Source organism: Aethalodelphis obliquidens, unplaced genomic scaffold, assembly GCF_003676395.1.
Source record: "Aethalodelphis obliquidens isolate GAN/ISIS:26980383/991018 unplaced genomic scaffold, ASM367639v1 scaffold11, whole genome shotgun sequence".
Taxonomy (NCBI): Eukaryota; Metazoa; Chordata; class Mammalia; order Artiodactyla; family Delphinidae; genus Aethalodelphis; species Aethalodelphis obliquidens.
This window is the reverse complement of record NW_020837955.1, coordinates 6,989,450-7,012,735: the sequence shown is the minus strand read 5'-3', so window position 1 is coordinate 7,012,735 and position 23,286 is coordinate 6,989,450. Positions and strand designations below refer to the sequence as shown.

General features: G+C 37.8%; 1 protein-coding gene across 1 annotated transcript in view; it reads right to left on the bottom strand.

Moving 5' to 3' along the window:
* A1CF (APOBEC1 complementation factor) overlaps nucleotides 1-22,211 on the bottom strand; it is a 73,956-nt gene extending 51,745 nt beyond the window's left edge. The window contains exon 1 of the mRNA XM_027113093.1: nucleotides 22,120-22,211. The gene's annotated coding sequence lies outside the window, so the exon portion shown is untranslated. The remainder of the gene's footprint in view (nucleotides 1-22,119) is intronic.
* Between the last annotated feature and the right edge of the window lie 1,075 nt (nucleotides 22,212-23,286).

The window sequence follows — 23,286 nt, the reverse complement described above, 5'->3', positions numbered from 1 at the left end:
TCATAAACATGTATTACTTATTCATTCAAAACTTGTTTACTGGGTACCCACCATCATCCAAGAATTTTTGAGACACTGGGAATCAGAGCAAAACAAACCCCTCTCCCCGCAAAATCTCATGGAGTTTTATAGTGGTCGTGAGAGACAGTAAACAAGATAAATGAGCAAAGTATACACTGTGCTTATGTTAATTTCTGAGGAGAAAAAAATAAAGAATGGAAGAGCAATATGAAGTATATGTGTTGGGAGGAGGATGGAATTTTAGATAGTGTGGTCCTGATACAGTGAATTTGGAAAGGAACCTGGGTGAAATGAGGGATGTATTTGGGGGAGAGCATTCCAAGAAGTTGGAGGGCCCTGAGGTGGGAGCTTGTCGATGAAACAGTGGCCTATGTGGAGAGGATGGAGCTGAGTGAATGAGAGAATGGGAACTGGGGTCAGGGAGATAATGGCGGACCAGGTCATGAAGGATCTTGTAGGTCACGGTAAGGACCTTGGCTTTTGCCCTGAGATGTGAAGATTTTACTTATGTTTAACAGACTCACTCTAACCATCGAGAAAACACTGAAGGGAGTCAGGCAGCGTTGGGGCTAAGGTGAGGCAAGGGAGGTCAGGCAATCACTCTGATCCTGTTTTTATTTAAATTTTGCCATTTTGTTCATCATGGATTTTTTTCCATTGATTTTTATTTTTTTTAATTGCATTAAAATATCATTTGTCGGGCTTCCCTGGTGGCGCAGTGGTTGAGAGTCCGCCTGCCGATGCAGGGGACACAGGTTCGTGCCCCGGTCCGGGAGGATCCCACATGCCGCAGAGCGGCTGGGCCTGTGAGCCATGGCCTCTGAGCCTGCGCGTCCGGAGCCTGTGCGCCACAACGGGAGAGGCCACAACAGTGAGAGGCCCGCGTACCGCAAAAAAAAAAAAAAAAAAAAAAAAAATCAGTTGTCTTAATTACTGAGTTTTTTGATGGGTCTTACATTTTGCATTTGAGGCAGTACCTCACTTACCTTGCTTTGGTTAGAGGGGTCAAGGGGAGAAGCAGGGAGACCAGTTAGAAACACTGCGACATCCGGGTACGAGAGAATAGTGGCTTGGATTAGAGTGGTGATAGTGAGGGTGCTGAAAAGTGATCGAATCTTGGAATAGATTTTACAGATGAGTTGGATGCATCGTGAGAGAGAAAAACGAGGAGTTGAGGATGACATCATTTCTTGGCCTGGGCAACTAGAGGAATGGAGTTGCCAGTTTACTGAGATGAGGAATAACGAGTGTGGAAGAAGAGCAGGAGCTCAGGTGGAGGCACATTGATTTCGAGATGCCCATCAGGCAGCCACGGGAAGAGATTCAGTGCACAGTTAGATATCTGAGTCAGGATGTTACGGGAGATTTACAGACAGGAGATATCGATTTGGCAGCTCTCTGTGTAGAGATGATGATGAAGCTGTGAAATTGGATGAAATCAGTAGGGACGGAGTATAGAAAATAGGTCCTACTTTGGGGTACTCTAACTTTTGGAAGTTGGAGAGACAAGGAGGAATCAGCAAAGGGGACTGAGATGAAGCAGCCGGGTAGGTAGGAGGTAAACCAACTGAGAGAGGTGGATTGGAAGCCAAGAAAAAAAAAAGGATTTTGAGATCAAGTGCGTGGTCAGGTGTGCCAAGACCTGCTAAGTCAAGGAAGATAAAGCCTGAATAGGGATGCGGACCCTAGATCTAGACCTCCTGAGTTCAAATCCTCATTCTGCCTCTTACTCTGCGCCCTGGAAAAGTTTCTTAACCTCTTAGTAACTCAATATCTTTAACTGAGGAAGCAGTAACATGTCTCTGGGGGTATTGTATTACATGAGTAAATACGTTGGAAGGGCTTTGGACAAATTCCTGGAATGTAGTGAGTGCTAGACTATTGTTAGGCATAGATAAGTAAAATATAAAAGCAGAAAGGGAGAGGCAATCACCCCAACTTCTCAGAGATTGTGCAGTAAGAAATTCCAGAGGTTCATGGAACAGCACGGTTATCTAGATGAGAATGGATGAGGGAAGAAAGGGGCAAAGAAATGGAAGTTGGATGGAGAAAGAATACAGGCAATATTATAGGAAAGAATCATGGACTCCTCTCCCCCCAGCATCAGTTTGCTCATTTGTGAATTGGGGTAACAGGCAGGCTGTGACATTGCTGTTGTGAAGGTGAAATGAGAACATACTTGTCAAGTGTTTAGTTAGGTCCAGCATACAGCAAGTACTCCCACCTGACTTACTGCTAATCACTCATGTTGGAGGGGAGGAATAGCAAAGAGATTGTAGAAAGGACCTGCTGGACATGACAGCACTTCCTTGTGTAATTTCCTTCCCTTCTCCTCCTTCCTTATTCATTCTGAAAATGAGTGAGGGAGGAGCTAATAATGCAAAAAATGAGAGGTCTCTTCCAGCTCTGCCAGCTTCCACTAGCCTGCCCTCAGTGTCTCCCATCCTCTTTTTTCTTGGCAAAGTAATACTTCGTTCAAATGTGTACTCGCCACCAAACCTGCTGTATAAAAATGCTCCCCTCTTTTGTTCCTCTGCTTGCATTCAGTGGAAACTGAGTCTCAGTTTCCTATCATTTAAAATTTAGGATAATATTAGTTCCTATTTCATAGGGTTGTTTTTAAGGATTAAGTATTTTGAATGTATTCTTACTTAAAGTGGATCCTGACGATTACTAACTGCCCAGGAAGTGTTAGCTGTTTTATTATTTAATTATTATTATTCTAATTAATCTCTAATTCCAAGGGGTAGAATTGCAAAACCACTTGCTGGAAGGATAAAGTCTCAAGTTCTTAGCATGATACCTCATCTCTTCAGGACTAGCTCCCAGACTCCCCTTCCAGTGTCATTCACATACCCTGCCCCTGGGAAGTCCCGTGTTTTCTTATACTTCTGGGCTCTCTGCTTCAAATGCCCTTTCCTTCTCTTCTCTTCCCTTCTCTTGTCTACCATTCTCTTCTCACATTGGTCTCACTACGTTGACCCTGTTGATCCTGCCGGACTTGATTGAAATATTATCTGCTCTGCGATGCTTCCTTTGATCCTATTTATGGGTAATGGTAGGTGCCACTTCCTTAATGCTCTCAAGAAAGCTTGTACATCCCTCGGTTGTTGCAGGTGGTACTATAATTATTATAGTTTAGTTATTACCTAACTAAACTGTGAATGTCCTGCATGTACGGACTATGTTGTACTCATCTTTACCCAAGAGTTTTAGCCTGACATTGTGCTAAGTGCTCAGTAAATACTTACGGAACAAACCAAAGATTTTGGATCCGCATTTTATAAATGATAGTGACTTGCACTGGATCAGAAGTAAAATTAGTCTGCAGCTAATTTCCTAACACTTATTATTATGCTTGTTCCAGTCGCTTCCTGAAAGTTCTATCCTAGAATGAATTTGCTCTGTGTGAGAAATTGATTGGCATGGTTTCTCTGCATTTTTGAATGTGTCATTGTATTTGGGAGGGTAAGACTAAAATTGTGAGTGCAAAGTGATTCAAAAATAGTCGATGTTTGGATTCACTTTTCTTCTCAATGCCTTTCTGGTTTAGTATTTGCAATGTTAGTGCCTATTTGATGACGATTAAAAGAACCTAGAAGTTATTGGGGGTTCAAGATTTCTGCCTTCCTTAAGTCTCAGGTGGATTGGAGTGAACTGCTCACCTCATCACTTGGCTAATACTGATCAGTAGCAATTTCCAGAGTTCACTGTTGGGCAAGATCAGAGCTGCTGTTCCTGACCCTTGACCCTGATGTCCTCCAGTGCCAGTGTGTCCCGGCTCAGGGAAGGTGGCAGGGAACAAAATAAGAAGGAAGCTGGAGGAGAGCAGCAGGTAGGGTGGTAGATTATGACTTTTCCAAATCTAGAGCTGTCAGGAAGATACTGCATGCTGCTCTTAAATTATAACCCTAATCTATAAAGAAGAAAAGCATACATAAAAATTGGGCTCCCATAGAGAAGCAAGTTGTGGAAGGAAAAATATGATAATATGAGAGAATTTTGGGTGATATTTGTTTTCTAGGTTTGCCTGAAGTTATGGCAAAGTGGGAAGATCTTAATGCCCTGGTGGAACATAAGTTGGCAGCTAGGGAAACAGAGAAAGTGGGAAAACAAGTTTTTTGTTTGTTTGCTTTTAAAGTCTCTCAAAATAGTAAATTGGGCAAGACGTGAGACAAAGGTAAGAGAAGTGCACGATGGAAAAGCACACTTAAAGAGTGAAGAAAGGCTGACTTAGAAAAGCAAAAGCTGAAATGGTAGCTGTGAATGATAGGCAGAGAAGAACAAAAAGGAGATGAAGGATAAAGGCAGAGAACTAAAGTTAGAAGGTTTCTTGGTAAAAAACTAAATGAAGTAATTATCCTTAACTTTAACAAAAAGGTCAATAAATGTTTAATATCTTAAAATGTTTAATATATTACAGGCATACAATGCCAGCCATTGTACTAACAATTTAGAGTTAGGAAATGGAGTAGTTTTGTTAATATTATCATTTCTATCTTATTTGGTTTTTTTCCAAAGAGGACCGATAAGGAAATTGAATGGGAAGTAAGCCTATTTCTGACTTGGTAAACAGAGGAGAGGTGTCCTTTGTGATTGCGGAGGGCCTGTACTAGCAATGTGCCGGGTGCATTTCAAATTGATGGTAGCTTCACTTGCCTTCGGGACCTCTCCAAACCCAATCCAGTCTTTCCCCAGTGTCTTATTGTACACGGATGTTGCATGATGTAGGCTGGACATAACTCTTAATGCAACATGCAAGTTGTACAAGTGATTTTATCATGAATTTCAGCCTTCTAGTATCTCCTGGGAATTTTACACCGAAGGAGTTCCAAATTGTGTTGAAATGGTTTGTGAAGGATTTATGACCAAAGTTTACACATTTGCCTAATGAGGCTAAGTAAAAATTACTTTGTGTTACTTGATAAAAAATGTAAATTAGCTCTAATATTCTCTTTGGAAAAATGTTTACACTCAGTCTTAAGATCATTTTGGAAGGGAATTAATGTTATAGCTGTTTATTTGGCCATGAATCATGAACCACAGCAAAATGAATAGAGAATACGCATCCATAAAATTCCAAAGCGTAACCATAAAAACATCTCACAAAGTCTTAATATGTGGCGTCTTAATTTTTAAAAAGCAATGGATATCAGCAAAAAAATCAAATTAACCAGAATCCCTTCTATGTTATTCAGGCATTAGTAATGAATCATGCATTAAGTTGGGCCTGGTCAATTTGAGCTTAGACAAGCCTTAAAATAAAGAAAATAAAGTTTTTCATAGTAGATATATTAATTTTACTGGTAATTATTGACAAAATCCTCTTTCTAGAGTAGGTTTCACATTTTTAGAGAAGGACAAGCTTGCATTTAAATTTCAGTTCTGCCACCATGATTTTCACTATTCTGAGACAATGTTTCCTATTTTAAGAAAAGAATAGGAACACAGATACTTAAATGTTTTTCTTTCCTTTTTTTTTTTCTGAACAAAGGATTAAATAAGTCAGATAATGGATATGAGAGCATCTAACAAAGTGCTTGACATACAGAAGATACTCAGTAAACATTCCTTCTTTGTTCCTTATCTGCTGCTTTGGTTGACTTTTTAACCACCATCTATGGCTCTCTGAGTGGTTATTCTCCTTTCTAGAAACTGTCCAGGGTGAAGAAAAGTGCAGTTTTGAATGTATTATCTTGATTTCTTTCATATTGTTTTAATAATCCAGTTATTTCATTTGTTTTCATTTCTCAGTAGGAAAAATCTTTAAAGTCCTCAGTGTGTGTGTGTGTGTGTGTGTGTGTGTGTGTGTGTGTGGTGTCTCATAGGGCATGTTAATTTTGTAATAAAAATTAGACACAATCTAAATATCCAATGATGAAATATATTAATAAGCAGTGGTACTGTACAGCTAATAAAACTGATGTTCTAGTAGAACATGTTATTTAAGCAGATATTTGTAAAATATAATCAAGTAAAAAAAGGCAGATTACAAAACAATGTATAGTCTGATTTCATTTGTGTTAAGTTTTATATTCATCAGAGTGATTATAAAAGGCTAACTCATTCTATCTTCTTTGTGCATTAAAAAATTATTTTTATCATTCTTGCTATTTTTAGCTGTCTATAATATGCAGCTCTTACTCTAATTTTTAAAAGTTAAATTATATTAACGAATGTCAGTGTAAGCAAGTCATCAAAAACTATGAGATGTGGTCAAGATTAAATTCTTAGGAAACTGTTTCTCTTCAGCATTTTTCTAATAAGCGATAATCATTTGACTAAGGAGGCTAGGAAAAAGGAAAAGAGACTAAAAGAAATCAGAAGGAATTAAAGATAAAAGTAAATTAATAAAACACAAAAATCTGTAGACTTGATAAATACATGTAAGAGCTGATTGAAGAGATGGGTAAATTAACACACCTCTGGCAATCTTGACAAGGTAAAAAGAAGAAAACCTATTTTAAAAACAAAGGGAAAATGAATATAACCACAGATCAAGAGACTTTTAAAGACTATGTTTTTATCAATAAATTGAAAAATTAGATGCAGTAACCAATTACCTAGAAAACTGTGAATTTTCAAAATTGCTTCAAGGGTAAGTCAAAAATTTGCATATACCAATAACTGTAAACTGTATTGAAAAATTCATTGTATTCCTCCCAAATAACACATGGTCCAAATGGCTTTATTAGGCAAGTTTTATAAACTTTAAGTTTTCTTAAATGAGTTTTACAGACTCATTTAAGAAATATATTTTTTATTATAGAAAGCTTTTGAAGCATAGAATAATAACAGAAAACTTATGAAATTATTGACAAAGTTAGCATATCTCTGATACAAAGCCAGACAAATATATCACAAAACAGAAGACTATAGATCAGTATCACAAATATAGATATGAACTGCATACAGCAAAATATCAAAAGACTAATATACATTAAACACGATGGGTTTACTACAAAGATTATTCAACATCAGGGATTCTATTAGTTTAATTCACTTCATTGATGAAGAAGAAAAAAACATCATCATCCCAGTAAATGTAAATTCAACACCCACTAGTGGTTTAAAAAAAGAAACTCTTAGTAAGTTAGTAATAGAATAGTAATTCTTAAATTGATACAGTATCTATCAGAGACATGTAGCAAACATCACACTAAATAGTGAAACACTGCAATCATTCATTCTCAGTCAAAAGAAGTAAATCAACTATATAAAACTATTAGAACTAATAAAAGAATACTACAAGAACAGTTATAAAAATGTTCCATATTTAAGCAGAAAAAAATGAAATGAGAATCTGAACAATATAAACAAAATATATAAAATAACAAACAATGTGAAATATCCAAAATCTATATGAAGAAAATGATAAAATTCTACTGCAGGATCTAAAAGCCTGGGTAAATAGAGGTCTTATTATTATAAAGATTAATTCTTCCAGAATTATTAATCTAGTGCAATACCAATTTAATTTCCAATTAAATTATTTTCAAATTTGACAAACTGGTTCTAAAGTTCATCTGGCAGGAAAAATGGCAATACATATCACAACATGCATTGAAAGTACAGAGTTATTTGGAACTAGACTAATCAAAAGTTAAAATTAAAACAGGCAATGGTGATCATTTGGTAATATATAGAAACAGGGAATTACTATGTTGTGTACATGGAATTAACATAGTGTTGTAGATGAATTATACTTCAATAAAAATAAATACAATAGGCACAGGAATAGACAAATAGATTAATGGAATGGTAAAAAGTCTAGACCCATAGTTGTGTTTATATCGGAGCTGCCAATAGGTGCAATCATAGGGAGATCATAGACAATTTGAGAAGAAAGATAAAGTTGGCATAGCATCTCACAACACATACCAAACTCCTAAGTGACTTAAAGAAATAACCTTTCAACAACATTGTATAACTGCTAGAAGAAAATATGGGAGGACATTTTTATAATCTTGTAATGCAGAAAGTCTTCCTAACCAAGCATACCAAAAGCCAGGATTGAAAAGACTAACAGCTGTGACTACATAAAAATTACAAATATCTGTAATGACAATATAAAGTTAAAAGGAAGCCACAGACTAGAAGAAAATGATTGCTGCTTACGTAATATACAGAGAATTAATATCTGCAATTTACCAAGAGTACTTTAAAATCAATAGTAAAGGGGCTCAGAAGTCAGTGGACAAAGAGCAAAGGACATAAGCAGTAAATTCACAGAAAAAAATAGTTTATAAACTTATTTAAATATGGTCATTTAGTGGTCAGAAAAATACAAAAATTAAACCAAGATACTTGGTTTTGCCTATTATGGGGCAATATTAGAACAGATTTCAAATAATACAAACAATAAACATAGCTGACATTAACTGAACAGTTACTATTGGCTATGTTCTAAAAACTTAAAATGTAATTCATTTAATCCTTATAAAAACTTAATGGGGTAGGTATTGTCATTCCTCTGATATAGGTAATAAACCAAGTTAGAGAAATTAATGAGCCCAAGGTTACTTAGGTAATAAATGGCACAACTGTGATTTGAGTCTAAGTAGCTGTCTACCTGTCTCTGAGTAGCTGTCTACCTGTTTCTTACTCCCTTCCATTCTTTAATCCTGTACTTTGTTCTCTCTCCTGCTCCTTTGGTGACACCCCTGGGTAAAGAAGTTGCTGATTCTATCTGGAAGGTACACCATGTTTTTAAGACAAGTTATTAACAGTTGTAGAGAAGCAATGCTGACAGACAAACTTTCTAAATGCTATTTTTTCAAAGATGTAAAAAGCTGATATTTTGATTACTGTTTGTTGATGTTTAAATCCATATACCATCTTACTTGGAGTCATTCCAAGTCCTTAATATAGTAACTTAAAATAGCACATCCTAAGATACTGGGGAAATTGTACCACAGTAAAAATATCTATAGACAAAAATAAAACTATACCAGAGAAGAAAATACTATTGGGGCTACCAACTTAGAATTTATCAGAGAAAAAGAACAAGCAGAGGTATAATAGACAAATGATTGGATTGCAATATTTATACATTTCTTTGTGTATATACATGTGTATATAATTACACCTGTACTAAATCAGGGCATTATGAACATTCAGGGGATGAGAAGACATGCCTTCCCAACATTTTTTTAAAAATAATTAAAAATCAGGAGTCACACACAATCTCTTTTGAAAAGAAAAAGTTACCCAAACTCTTGGGAAAGTTAAGCACATTCATCTGGCCCACAGATCATCATTACTGCAAAACAATCCTGACATCTGGAAATCCTTGTTGTTGTGTTTGAGAAAAAAGTGATTTCAAATGGTCAGAAGTTTTTATTTTCATTTAAAAAATCTGTTTAAAATTGCATAATTTATGGTCCAGTGAAGACACCTCCTGCTCTTTAACCTATTCTCATTAAGTAGATATTACAGAGGTGTATTTTATTGGCTTCAAAAGACATTTCACCATTTATTTGCTTCAAATGCCCTTTAAATATCAACAAAGAGCCTTTAAATCCCTGGAATTTAGTTTGAAACTATAAATTACACAAGGAAAGACAGGAGAGGAAGTGTTAACCTATGCATGTCTTGTCAAAATAGGACTTCAAGATTTAACTGCAGGTGTTTCTAAATTTTAGCAGAAACTATGGAGAAAGAACAGACTCCCTACCTGGCCTCATGTTATAATCACCCGTACTTGGGCATCACCCTTACCACCCCTAGAGGGATTCTCATTCTATTGGTCTGGAGTGGAGCCCAGGAAATTGTATGGTTTAAAACCTCCTCAGGTGATAATACGCAGCTGAGGTTAGAACTTCTGAACCTATGCATGTTAAAAATCAGTCTATGCATGTTAAATGTCAAACAAAATGAAATATGGAGAGTAATTTATTCCACCTGCCAAATAGTTGGGACAGACACATCTTAAAAAATTACTAAAAAAAAGAAAAAGTCTATAAAAGAAAGAGACTAGATTACAGGAGAAAGAATAATTCAAAATTGTCTCTAATAATTGTCCTGTCTACTTTTCATCACTTAATGAATAAATGTTTTCATAATTGCCAATATTTACAAATAATGCCCTTGAAATACCAAAAAAATCACATTCTTCCTAGATTCTTGCCTAAGTGATTCATATTCAACTCCATTTCCATGAGGACCAACCGGTAAGGTATTCATATTACCACTGTATGCATAAAACTCTATGTCATGGCTCTATATATGGAGAGGAAGCAAAAGCTGTGAGGTAGAGAAAGGATAGAGAGTAGAAAGTAAAGATGGCTTTTAGAAGAGAGAGGAGCAGATGTAGGAAGTAGTTGAGTCAAGTTAACAGTGAATCACCTTAGCAGATCCATGAATACCTACAGCTGAGGTCCTTATAGCCTCTTTATCCAGAACAACCTCCAGCACAGGCTCCTCATGAAGTCTGGATCTTGACATTTTCCTGCTCCTGTACATATGTATCCTTACTTGTTGCTCTTCTTACTCCTATCCTCATCCTCAACCCTCTCTTCCATTACTAGACTTAACTCAGTCAAAGTAGAATGAAACTTTACTGCTTACTACCCCTAGTTACTGCCTACCCCTGCGAGATCAGTCTCCCTAAAATGTCTCTTCTAATATTCTTCATTGGTCTCATAATTAACTATAAAGAAACAGTCCAACCCCTTAGCCTGACATCCAGTATCCACCATGATCTGGTCCTAACTCTACTTTTCTGACTATCTCTCAATCCAAGTCTAGAGCTATTCTGCACTCAAGCCCGTCAGGTCTCCCAGATACACCAGTTACTTCTTACTTCTTAGGTTCCTTTGTTCTTGTTTCCCATTTTCCATGTGCCTAGAGTCCCCATCCTTATTTTCACACTCTCCCTGGCTGAGATGAATTTATGCCTGCACCATCAGGTTGTGTGTGGTTGTACATATGTAGGAATGCACAAGCACACGTGTGGCTATGAATGTGTATATATACATAAGGGTGAATAAACTCCTGGTGGCCAGTGTTGACAGCACAACATCAGACAAGAAGTTTTCTTTTGTAGCTGGTTCTGACACCACCACTCCCTTACAAATCCTCCAGCTTCTGCTCAACTTGGATAAGAATATCAGAAACTCTGAACCAGAGATCCTCGTAAGTGACCTGTACTTGACAACATTGAATATTGAGAGATGAATAGCAGTTTTTTTAATCCAAAAAAATTTTGGAAAATTTTAACAGCAGATGGAAACTGTGCATGTGTTGGATAAAGGAGGGGGTAATGGAGAAGGAATGGACATCCTTAAGACCAGACAACGTGAGGTGCTTTCTATTCCCTTAAGGTTATACTGTGATGGTTAATTTTACGTATCAACTTGACTGGGTCACAGAGTGCCCAGACATTTGGCCAAGCATTATTCTGGGTGTGTCTTTGAGGGTATTTCTGAATGATATGAATGTTTGAATTGATAGACTGAGTAAAACAGATTGCTCTTCCTAATGTGGGTGGGCCTCACCTAATCAACTGAAGGTCTGAATAGAATAAAAAGGCTAAATAAGAGAGAACACCCAGTTTATTACAAAAAAAAAAAAAAAGAGAGGGAGAACTCTGCCCTGCCTGAGTGCTTGAGCTAGGACATCAGTCTCTTCCTGCATTCAGAGTTGAACTGAAACATTGGCTTTTCTTGGGAAGCCTTCTGGCTTTCAGACAGGAACTACATGTTGGCTCTCCTGGGTCTCCAGATTGCCAACTGCAGATCTTGGGACTTGTCAGCCTCCATAATCAGATGAGCCAATTCCTTATAATAAACCTCTTTATCTATTGATAGATAAATAGATTTATATGTATCTTACAGATACGAGAACAATGACAACACTAAAACCATGTAGGTACATGTATTAGCCAGTTAGGATTCCAACTGGAATATTGGTTCTGTTTATCTGGAGAACCCTGGCTAATACGTATACATACATGGTTTTGGTGTTGTCATTGTTCTAGTACATGTAAGATCAGGGTACAGATGGCTATTGTGTTATCTTCTCTCAATAATAATGCCCAACTCTGACCCCATGACTGACCTTCTTAAAGATCCCTGGGAAAGAAAACTGGCAGAGTTTAGAAATTCTAGAATCATATAACCTAACGAGAAGAGTAGAATTTCTTTGCATGTATGTTGAATTTCTAAGTTGACTTACTAATTGGTATGGTGGTAATCACAGCATACAATGTAGATATCCTTCAGCTTAAAAGCAGATGTTTATCCAATAGTCCTGGGACCAATTATTTGTGTGGCTGATTACAGAGACCTGATGAGCTGGTGAGGTCTGGTGTTATCATATCTCTTTTTATTCTCGTTGAGATTGTCCTTTTGAACTTAGTTCCTGCATCTGGTTTCCTCAGACCAATTTGGAAAAATTAAGTTGAAAACTCAATGTTCACCAAGGCTGCCAATCACTGACTAATGGAAGACATTCAATCCTGGAGTGAAGCTTACAAATTCCAACGATCTAAAGCTCTGTAGTACAATGGCCCTGAGGCAATCTGACTCTTTCAATAAAGGACAGCCTTAAGTTTCCCTTAAAAAAAAAAAAAGAAGATTATATGGATATTCTATAACTAGGTCACTGAGTAAGGGTGACTTGCCATCTGATATACCTTGATAAGAGATGTAGCAAATGGCTCTGCTCGGTGTTTTTTTTTTTTAAAAAAGGTACTGTTTTTTTTTTTTGGCTGTGTTGGGTTTTCGTTGCTACACACAGGCTTTCTCTAGATGCGACGAGCAGGAGCTACTCTTCGTTGCAGTGCGCGTGCTTCTCATTGCGGTGGCTTCTCTTGTTGCACAGCACAGGCTCTAGGCATGCAGGCTTCAGTGGTTGTGGCCCGGCGGCTCAGTAGTTGGTGCTCACGGTCTCTGAAGTGCAGGCTCAGTAGTCGTGGTGCATGGGCTCTGTTGCTCCGTGGCCTGTGGGATCTTCCCGGACCAGGTACGAACCCGTGTCCCCTCCACTGGCAGGAGGCTTCTTGACCACTGCACCACCAGGGAAGTCCCTTGGTGTTTTATGAATTGCCTGCAATTGTAATTCTCACAGAGAGGCAGGTGACAGTTTCCTGTAGTAAGAATTTCAGGGCTCTGACTTGCCCACAGTTGTATCTCACCGGGATGAGTAGCACAGGGCTCTGGCCATGTGTTCTTCATGCCCTCTACTTAGCTAGTCAAACCCAGGCTGACCAATTGCAGCATCCATCCCTCATCCCCGATCGTAGACTGCCCTCCAAAGATTCAGGCTTCTGAAAGAAATCCAGATCCTCTTCTCCCTGCTCTTTGTCAACAACCCCCAATTCTGCCCTGGTCTCACATCTAGTCTTCCCCAGCCCTCCCAGCGTTACAACCATATGGCTGCTCCCAACCTGATGCGCTTAGAAAAAGTGAAAGATTAAAGACCAGATTGTGCGAAGCTTGATGAATGAATAATTTGAAGTGTTTCCACGATTCAGTATTTTTTTCCACTGAAAAGCCAGAAACTTCCAAGACTCAGTGTCAGAAAATAAAGGGAGGAGGCAAGAAAAACAGTCTGTACCTCCTGAAACATCTATGAAATTTACTCATACAAATTCCCGGCAGTCTGACCACACATACAACTACTTAGATTTATAGTTCTACATCTCAAAATTGGACAATTTGCTTCAAGGACAAGAGTCAGCTAGACAGAACATTTGAAGATGAAAGAAAAGATCCTAGTGTATGTCAATGATTAAATTGTGTCAATGCAGTATTTTTCAGTTGCAAAAATAAAATCAGCTCAAATGTATATATAAACAAAATAATACATTTCAATCACAGTGAAAAGAAAAGATTATATAAATTCTGATTTTATGCTAACTTACATGTGTTGGTATAAACTGCCCTTATTAAATCCTTGCCTCCTTATTTCTAGTCAGCCACTGAGTTCTAATACTTTGCTTTCTTTTGAATTCCCACTGCCATTAATTATCATCTCTGCAGCCATCATTTAATACTTAGATCATCGCTGTAATTCAGCCTCTAGTCTTTTCTAACTCTAATGTCATCTGTACAACACTGGTTGATTTTCTTAAATATCCATTTTATATTACTCTTCAACTAAAAGAATTCCAATGGCCTCATATAACTCTATGAACTAATGTCAATTTTTCTATCTTATTACCAAACTTCTCCAATGTTGTACTTCATATTAATTTCCAGTGTATACATTCCCTCTACTCAGACCAGTTTGAAGGATGACTAGGAGTTAGGAGAAGGGAGAAGAAAAGGACTCTAGGGGACAGAGGTGTAAGTGAAAATAATATGGATGGTTGAGAAGCTGAGCATGAGTAGCATGTTGAATTCAAGTTGGGAGGGGGTTTCTCGAGGGAGGGAGCGAGAGTGACAGAAGATAAAGCTGGTAAGGTAGGCAAGAATTAAATCAATATTGGCATGATAGAGTGTTCGCACTGTATTATGAAGTCACTGGGAACAGCATGGAAGAATTCTAGGACCCTGTGTACTTTAGAAAGATAACTCGTGAGTTTTGTTGAGAGCAGCTTAAAGGCAGAAAGATTAGTTTTGAGACAGATGGAAAAGAAAAAGGAGGACAGAACATCCTACATTCATTCCTCATTCATTCATTGAGGAATGAAGGTAGGATAAAGAGAGGGAGGGCCATAAACTCACCAAGGACATACACTCATCTTCTTAGCCCTTAGCCCTTAGCCTCGTGTTAGTTGGCACTTCATACGTATTTGCTAAGCAGAATGGACATTTTTTATCCTCTGACTACTCTAGACTTTGTCCTCTTTTTCCTAATTTTCTAGTTTCACCACAGGATATTAGAATACACAATATTTTGCACTGTGTTTTTCATTATTGGTTCACAAGTCTAAGGGTGTCATAGTCAATAATGAACATAAAACCATGGAATCACGAAGTCATACTGACTTAGGTTCAAATATTGAGTTCCATCCTTTAAGAACTTTGCAAACTTGGGTTAAGTTATTTATAACTGGCTTCCAGTTTCTTCATTTCAAAATTGGAGATAATGATGCCTGCCTTATAGGGTTGTTATAGTGATTCAAAGAGATGGGATAAGTGCACAGCATGGAGCTTGGTACATGACACTCACTAATGTTTTTCTTTATCTCTTCTACCTCTTCGCCTTCTGTCCCCAATTAGGTGGCTATTTTATTCAATAAAGAGTACTGTACCTTTGAATACTTTGATTTTTTTTTTTTTTTTTTTTTTTTTTTTTTGTCGTAACAGTGAAAATAACAGAGCCTGAGAGGTTTGTACTCTGGGGTGATTTCAGACCAGATTTCTAGTCTGCTTCTCTTGCTAATTACCCAGGTTCCTTTAAATCACTCTATACTGACTTAATTAGGAGGCCCTGCCTATGATAGAGAACATCTCTGCCTTGGGAAAACTGCAACAGAGTCGGGGAGAAATTGTTCCCAATTTGCACAGCAAGCCAGTCATGGGGATAGTTAATTTCTAAGCCACGGACTTCCAGGCTAAAATATACTTTCTACATGTTGACCTCATAGCCTCTCTCTCTTCTAACCATTTTCCTCCAGTAAAGCATTGTGAAATCAACACAGAAGTGAGATGAGAATTACAGCTGCAGTAGCTGAGGTTCATGCACACTTACTTGGTAATGTTCTAAGATCTTCATGTGTAATTTCTGATCTAATCTCAAAGCAACCTTGATTTTACAGCAGAGGAAATAGGCACAGAGAAGTTACCTTGCTGAAGGTCACATGGCTAGTAAGTGGTGAAACTAGGATTTGAGCCCAGGCATTGTGGGTCCAGAGCCTTCTGCTCTAACATTGCATTCATCTCCCTCTTGGCCATTCCAGCACCATGAATCAGCTTTGTTTCATTGGAATTTGGGGAATACTTTGAAATATTGAATTATTATTATTGGAAGTAATAAACTGAATTATTATTATTATAGTAAATATTTGATCTTATGGCTTATTTTGAAAGGCAAATAAGAATAAGAGTTTCTAGACATTGTAATTTTTTCTCTTATCTTTATTACCCTCTGGGACCACATAATGGCATTCCCTGATTGATTCCAATTTAAGTAATGCAGTTGTATTAAGTAACTGTTATGAAATGAGAGAGACACGTGGAGGAATTAGTACCTGGTAAGTGTGATGCTCAAACGACTTTAATAATAAATCAAAATTATTTAATAAGTAAATTCTTTCTCAAAAATCAGACAAACACCTGCCATTCAAATACCTTCTGTTATCCTCTGGTTACCCATGACACTTTCACCCTGGGCCACCTCTCCTCTACATCTTCTCTTCCCCACCATCAAAACTTACCTATCCTAAGTACCATTTCCATAAGGCTTTATGAGACTAATGAATATGCTAAGTGATTTTAGGCTACAGTGTTCCTGTATGTCAACACCTCAAAGCGCCCTGATCACTCCCACTCTGTATTCCAACTAATTCGTATTTTAAAAAGGAACTTCTGGAAACATACTCTTTTTATCCTAAATGAAGAACTCTATTGAGGCTGGTGGAGCTGCTATTTGGGTGCATCTGGGTTTCAATTTAAAGTTCCAAATTAGGTCAGTTTAAATATGGGATTCCCTTAGCATTCAGAGACCTAGCAACCCAATTATCCTTTCCCTGGGGAGAAGGGTGTGTCCTCCAGGTGGGAGGTGCTATGTCCTTTTCAGACACTAACAGAATTCGAGTGTAAGGCAGCCAAGTCATTCAGGACAATTACTTTGTATTTTCAGAGGTGACGCCACTGTGTTCCTGGCCTGTGCCTGCGCATATTTCCTCTGTGACCTGGGCCTGGCAGTCTCTCTGTTCACAAGAGAGGTCTCCTTTAACTGCGTCTCGGACTGTGTCAGTCCCTGAATCTGAACATAACAGGGAGAGTGGCACTCAGAGTGAAGGGAATATTTCCTCATAATCATGGAGGTCCTATTAATCTCTGTCTCAGAGTTTGCATAGAGAATCAGGATGAATTAGAAATGCTGTCCTGTGGGAGATGGTGTAATGGAAAGGGCCTGCCTGAGGGGTGGAGTCCTGCACATGGGTTCTTCCCCTGATAAAGTGTCTTTTATCCTTGGGGCACTCATATAGCTTTTTCTCTGTCAAAGGACTTCAACGTTTCCTTTTAACTCCAAGACTCAGCGCTTCTCAGTGTTCCATTTCTACTCTGTTTGCAGGGTCTATGTGCCAGACTCCTGGAGTTCACTCTTGTTTCTACCACTGATTAACTGTGTGATCTTGGGCAATGTTTTTCATGTCTCTGAGATGTCACCTCTTTACAGGAAAAATGGAATTGCACCAGTACCGATTCCAGGAGATTCCAGAGGATTAAATGAGTTAATCTATGTGTCTGGCATATGGCAGGAGCTATATAAGGATATAAGAGCTATTATTAATATCATTGTTATCATCATCATAGAGTGTCCATTGGCTGGTAGTAAATGCCTGAATTGTGAGGCAGCGTTAGGGCTCTTCAGGAAAGAGGATTGGAAAGAGGGTTCCTAAGGGGGGCATTTGTATGTGCCAACAGAGTTTTCTCCTCCATGGTATCAGATTCTGATTTTTGACTTGCACTGCAAGTAAGCACAGGTTTTAGGCTAAGCCAATTCATGCAGAAGGCCCCAGCTGAGCCCCAGCTGAGCACGAAATATAAACCTAATAGACGAGCTGGATAGAAGGATACTACAGATGGGTTAATAGAAGTGAAAATCAATTGCGTTTATACCTAATACCCTGCCAGTGCTCTGTCAGTTTTTTAGGAGATGTTATAGAATCTTCCCTTCTTTGCTTCCTTCACTATCTTAGTTACAGCATCTGCACTGGTTTAAATCTTTTGAGGGTTGTTTTCTTCTGGGACCTGCATGGGACTTGTTCTCCTCTCAGCTTCCACCTGGATCCTTATGTCCTTTCCTCACAGTTTCATCAAACCTCTTAATTCATCAACAAATCAGTTAACGCCCAGGACAGTAGTTGAAGGCTCCCTACGTAGTCTGCACTATTGCTACATACATGGAGCTAAGCTTATAAACTCTAGGTGAGAGCATCGTTCAGTGATGAATAATGACAATTACCTTGAAGAAACTAGGATTACTAAATTGACTATGAAGAACTTTGGCATTAAAGAAACCTAAATTCTTCTGTATAAAATGCTTTGTAAACTAGAATATTCTATAGAAATAAGGTATCATGGTAGTTAATTTTGCTATGTAAATCTAGTGTTAAGTCCACTGGGCATCCCAAAACAATGGTCATTTTTTAACTGCTAGAGGAAGAGAAGACATTGCTATGTCCTTGAAGGAGGCATTTTGATAGAATTGCAAACCGGTTTGCTTGCTTAGTCATTCTGTCTGGCCAAATTGTCATATGCTAATTCTCTTTAGCCATATTACTGACTGGGGCAGAACCCTGTACATAACCTTGCAAACTAGAGAGAGTTATCCTAATCCTTATTATTACTTTCCTCTTAATATTAGCACAAACTGAGTCCTATTGGAATAAGCAAATCTGGAAAATGTTTTCTGTATGATCAGTAATACCTACGTATATAAAGTTCCACGTATATATCCGAATAAGGAAAAAACAAGCTTAGTGTATATCTTTAAGAGAAAATCAAATCTGAGAGCTTAAGATACCAGTATATTTTAGTCAAGACAACTTTTTTTTTTTTTTTTTTTTTTTTGCGGTACGCAGGCCTCTCACTGCTGTGGCCTCTCCCGTTGCGGAGCACAGGCTCCGGACGCACAGGCTCAGCGGCCATGGCTCACGGGCCCAGCCGCTCCGCGGCCTGTAGGAACTTCCCGGACCAGGGCATGAACCCGTGTCCCCTGCATCGGCAGGCGGACTCTCAACCACTGCGCCACCAGGGAAGCCCAAGACAACTATTTTTACAAAGAGAAATATTTTAATTTTTCATTTGGATCCATCAAAAATATTCATCACAAAATTCTAATTTATTAAAATAAAAATTTGAAATAGTTCTTAATGCTGATAACCTAGTTGGGTTAGGTTTGATGGAATAAAGAGATAAACCAGCTTTTCTGATCGAATCAGCAGTAAATATTTGTTAATTACTGCCTGGATTTTACTTTATCAGGCCAAGGAGCAGATGGGATTTAGATTTCTAATACAGAATGTCACTGTAGTCGTGCTGCTCCTTTTCTAGATGCTTTCCCTGGGGGAGTTTGGACTGTTACGACTGCACTTTAGAAGAGCCTGGTTACTGTTTCCATGAATAAGATAAAATGGTGTTTATCCTCTGTGGATCAATACCATCTTGTTTGAACTTATTGAGTCATTTAGAGACACATAAGGTAATGGAAACCATTGTGCAATAGTACCCAGCGTACTACCCATACTGCCCAGGTTTCTGTAGGATGACAGTATTTTAAAAGATAGTTATTGAAACAGATTTTTAATATCAACTGGCTGTGTGATGAAATGAACACACACTGTGACAGGGTGTCCTGTGGGTTTCAGTGAAAAAATTCTTTTTTTTAGAATAAAAGAGAATGATAAGTTGTCTTATTTTCTGAATAAATGGAATGGGGTTTCACTTTGTGACTCATCAAAAAACTTCATTGTTTACATACAGCTTTTTATTTAAATGATAGTAGCATTGTTTTGACAAAGAGGAGCTAATAGGTAAGTTTGGAAAGTTTTAGGAGACTTTTCTGGAGGTCTTTACCAACAGGGAAACGGAAAGGGAAGAGAGTTTTGCTGAATTCCTCCTGTGTACCAGGGACTGTGCTTAACTATTTTGCTTTATCATCTCATTTAATCTTTACTAAATTCTGCAGGACAGATTTTGCCCCCATTTTACCTTTGAGGAATCCGAGATTTAGGGAAGCTGAATATCATGCCCAGGGTCATAAACCTAGGGAGTTTGTAACAAGCAGTCCAACCCAGCTCTGTCATGAGAAAAGTCCAGTGTTCTGTCTATAATTAATTTGGAAAGTCTCTAAGATAGGCATGGTCCTGTCTGACGAAAGATGGTTAGACTCTCAGGTACCTAAGAGGTTTTCAATCGTGATGATTTCAATAGTGATGGTTTCAGTCAATTCTGGTTGTTATGAAGGCTGGACACGGGCTATAAAAATGATTTGTTCTGTCTTAATCTGTAGTCTGAGGAATACCATTTCTGAGAGTTGTTAATAAATGTTACTGAAAGAAGATGTTCTGTTGTAAATTAAGCTTAGGAAACAGAACATTGCCTGCTCTCCTAGGTATTCAAGATGAATGAATGTATTTACACACAGAGTAAACCTCCAGTCATTGTGAGGACGGTCTCATGGTTCTATGCTTGGGCTCTGGAGTCAGACCACTTGGCTGGGGAACTTGGCTCCGCCACCTCCTAACTGGGTGATGTTCAGCCCATTAGGTAACTTACTTGTGCCTCAGCTTTCTTGTTTTGAAAAATGTTATGATAGTATCTACCTTATATGACTCTTCTAAGAATAACTTGAGATAAACGCATGGAAAGCGCTTAGAAGTGCACTTGGCAATATGCGTCATAAACGTCTGTTATTATTATTATTCAAAATACTCATGTAGTAATAAGACCTGCTTTAACTTGTCCAACCACCATTTCCTCAACTTACTGGACAATAGAATTCCTCTTTCTGAGCCACATATATTAATGTCCACTGAATACAGTGTAGGAAATGCTATATTTGAAAAGACACAAAAGCAACTTGGTATTAGCCCAATTGGAAATAATAACCAAATATTCAGTGTTTTCATATCCACTATGTCATTTTATGTTTGCCCATAACAACTAATTTCTTTTTTCTTGACAACTATCTTTCTCCTTCCCTTACACTTGATAAATAATAAATTGCATTTATAAATAGTAAAATATGAGAACTGTCTCAAATGGGCAGTATCAATACTATTCCAGAAAATATTGCCCTTAAAAATGAACCTGTAAGTCATTGTCTATTACCTGTGTTTAGCAGGGGAAGGCCTCAGTGCTTTGACAAGTTAGTGATTTCACTTTTGTTTCCAGACTTATTATGCTCCTATTGTATGCATCTCAGCACATATTAATAAAAAAGAAGGTTTCAGACCAGACTGCCACATCTTTGATGATCTTAAACTGTATACAACTAGAGTTAAATTTGCCAACGCACGTTTTGCAGAACACTAATCCTGCACAATGCACAAATGATGGTGTGTTAGTCATCTTCTTGAAGATACACAATACACATCTAAGAAGTCCCGTGGTAAAGAAACTTGTTTGGGAACCCATTCTCCTTGGAACTTACTTTGGTAATCATAGAACAAAACTATCACAATCAGAGTATTTGAGAGATTTCTGGGAGGAATGGGATATTCCTGGTAAGTGCCCTGATTGATTTCTTTTTTTTAGGTAAAATACCATTATAGTCTGATTGTGAATCATCTTGTTGGAGTGAACAAAATGATCATGTGAAATATATCCACCGCAGCACAGTTGCCCAAACCATCCTGAAAGGAAAAGATCTAATAATTAGCCATCTCAAGGTTGAGATTTAATATACTCAAACCAATCATTGCTCATGACTCTGTGTGTGTGTGTGTGTTTTCGGTGGTGGTGCAGGATAAAGGAGGAGAGGAAAGAAGATAATTGAATATGTGAAGTCTAAAGTGTGGTAGAAATTATGACCTATACAGAGAACTCAGAATCTGTCAGTGATGTTAATACTATTTCTCTTCTTAATTATACTTTTACGCTTCCTGGGATCTGAGGACCAGGACAGTCAGTCAACCACAACTCTCCCAGCTGTCCGGCTATTGCTAAATACATTTCTCAGAAACGTTAGCCTTACTCTTATACCCAAAGTGATAAATCTACATTTTTTTTAACCCTCAGAAATTGATTAAATCAAGGAGCAAAAACAGCTGCCATCTCATTTTGACATTATACGATCATTCTAATTTTCTTTTGTTTTCAGGTGGCTTCATTAGTATAAAAACAGACTAGAAAAGTCTCTGAATTCAGCTCTATAGTGGAAGAGGGTAAAAACTGTTTTCACTGCATTCCCACTGATCCACACCGCACAGTTTCACACAGTTGAAATAGAAAAAGCAAAACACATGGACAATACCTGAGTGATTTCAGAGATCCCCACCCGGAAAAGGTTTCCTTGATTATGGCGAATTCAACGTGTCACTCTGGGTATGCTCTAATCATCATATCAAACTCCAAAGGTTCAGTGGCTTTAGGTTTGGTTTACAATTCCTGGGAGTTAAACTTTAACTCACCCTGTCTCTTGCATCCATGCAGCCCTTTGACCAGGTAATTGGGTCACTACAACCCAAGCAGAATCTACAAAACTACTGTTGTCATTTGTTTACCATATTAAAATGAATTTTGCATTAAGAATCATTAATGTGAATATTATCTTGATGCCGTTTTAAGTGATATATATTTTAAAAAGTAGAACTCACTGCAATTTGGGTAACTAAGCTTTTCTTTATATTGGCTCCCTTGTTTTCTGCTATGCCAAAATGATATTAACCCTATGGTAATTTAGGAGAACGTTTCCTTTTTTTTTTCCCTCCACACTTCCTATGTCAGTGTATTACATGGAATAAAGTGTGGAGTTTTAGGTCAAGTATGTAGATAAAGGCAGGCTTACCAAAATAAAATACAAAAAGCATTTATATAACCAAATAAATAGGGTCAGATCAGGTTGGGAAAAGCACGCTTCTTTTTATACAGGCTGCTCATTCAGATTTTAAGAGGGAGCCGTCATAATCAGCCATGTACTGAGGTTATATGAGAGCCAAAGCTATTGTTCATTACTTGTTCATTTTTTGAAGAATAGGAAAATGTTATTTCCAAAGATATAAACTCTACGTTCTCAGTTCTCTGAGAAGAGCTCCAGTCTATAGAGGAAATTTCTAAGGGTCCTAAAGCCCACTTAAAAAAAAAAAAAAAAAGAACTAAAACTCTCCTAATTTTGAGCAAATTGTAAGGGTTTATAAACTACAGGTCCCCGCGCTAAAATTAAAGGGCACACTTGGCTTCAGTTCTAATAAGAGGAGTCTGATTTTCTAGGAACCAACTATTAACAGAAGTACTTGTTCATTCTGTGCTTTTGTTTGTTTGTTTTTACAAACAGTCGTTCCATAATATGGACATAGAGGAAGATAAGTCGACTGCGCACATCTGGGAAAATATAAAGTATACTGTCAGAATGCTAGTTCTGTCCACAGTTTTCAGTTCTCAAACACAAGGAAGCCTTGATTTACCTAAGCTTTTTCCAAAG